The sequence below is a fragment of the Manacus vitellinus genome, unplaced genomic scaffold (genome assembly GCF_001715985.3).
Source record: "Manacus vitellinus isolate BGI_N305 unplaced genomic scaffold, ASM171598v3 scaffold_3_pilon, whole genome shotgun sequence".
NCBI lineage: Eukaryota > Metazoa > Chordata > Aves > Passeriformes > Pipridae > Manacus > Manacus vitellinus.
Window position 1 is genome coordinate 23731613 of NW_021940535.1, and position 1910 is coordinate 23733522.

Genomic DNA, 1910 nt, shown 5'->3' on the forward strand with positions numbered 1-1910 from the left:
TGTGGATGATTCATTACTTTTGCTAATCATTAGAGTCATAACACATTAATAACAACAAATTAATAACTAATGACAGTGTGAACTCAGTACCTCATTGCAATTATCAGGGTCACTTAGTATGTCACAAGCCACATCAGTACCCAGCGTCCCTACTGACACTGGGTCTGAGAATGCAGGCTAATAAAGTCCTCCTGTATTGCCATATCTTTGCTTCCATTGCTTGTTCTTTGGTCCATGCTGCTCTCAGAACTGCAGGACTGAGCAGTAAACCAGCTCAGGGAACAGAAGAGTGTTAAAAAAAAAACTTGTCTCTTCTACTTGGTTCTCTTCAGACTGAATTATTTGGTGTTTTGTGTAACTGTTGGGTCACAAAACCCAGAAGGGTCTCAGGAATAGGTATAGGCAGCAGGTGGGAAAGGCATTGTGATGGAAGCTGTGTATGCCTACAATGAGGTTGGCAGAAATAATGGCAGAGAAAGTCAGATAAAGAACTTTAAAAAAAGCCCCAAACCATTAAATATTCTGGCTCTGATTCAGATTTGTATTCGTTCGAAGGTAGAAGGTTATTATCTCCCTCAAAAAGCTACATTTGGTTGTTCCTAAGATTGTGGCATTTAACTGTCTCTCTTCATCTTAGTGAAATAATAAAGCTTTTTTACATCTTTGTTGGAACTAATATCCATCTTTTCAGGAAAACAGACCTATTTTATCCAGTGTCATAGAAACTGATGGCAGAATGAGTTTAGACCATAACACAGTGGGAGTATTATAAAGACAAATGGCTTAGTAAGACATTTATATTCTAAAAGCAATATTTATTATAGTTTGTATTATAGTTTGTATTACAAAAGATCCTTGAAAATAGTACATATATTTTATTGTGAATAAATTGATATACTATATACATAGGGAAGTGAATGGTAAAATAGCACAAGTCTAGAAACAGCTCAGATAGAAAGATACTGATGTATCTATGCAGGATGGCCAAGAAAACTTGAAGAAATGCATTGAACCTGATATTTTCTCACGTTCAAGGCTCCAGGGAAGTCAATAAACTTGAACATGAACATGTTATCTACCTGTACAGTCATTGAGGAAATGAAGACTGGCATGGCATAGAAGACTATGATTTTTAAATGAGTAACTGTATGGGAAGCACTTTGTGACAGTAAATGTTGATGGTGTTAATCTGGGCTCTATCATTATCATATTTGATACTGACCAAATCACACCCTCCTTGCCTTGGTTTCACCACAGAGCAATCAGATTAGTGATTAATTAAATCTTTATTAATCCTGAAGATTACTATAAGCATGTGCTTCTGAGGATTAAAACTTACATCCTGAAAGCACACTTGCAAAGTAACTCTATTGGTATCAAAAAAATGTAAACTGAACTTTAACAACCAAAAGCAGCTAATTGTGCTGTATGCAGATTTATTTCAAGATCACTCTTCAGAGCATTCCAAGGATGAAGTCAATAGAAAAAGAAAAAGGAAAAAAAAGGTAATTGAAGAGGCCTTGGAGTGCTGTGGAATTAGACTTGCTCACAATTGCTTCACTTTGAGAAGGCCGATAAGAATCCAACAAATAAATAATAATTAAGACATGCCTGATGAAACTTCAGAGGCGTTCAGTTCGAGGCGTTCCCATCAGGGTGCCTGGGAACATTCCTTTCGGATCTTCAGCCGTACCTCTGCTGGGGCTAGGGCAGCACAAGCTCGAATCTGCCTCTGCCGCCGGCTCTTTTTTTATGTCCAAGCGATGGCAGCGGGACTGTGCGAGTGACACGGGACAGCGGTAGAGCACACGCCTCTGGTGCCGGCTCCCTGCAGCCCGGCCCAAGCGCTGCCGCCCGCCTGGTGTCCCGAGCGGACACTGCCACCGGCGCTCGAGGGGCAGTTTCGCGAG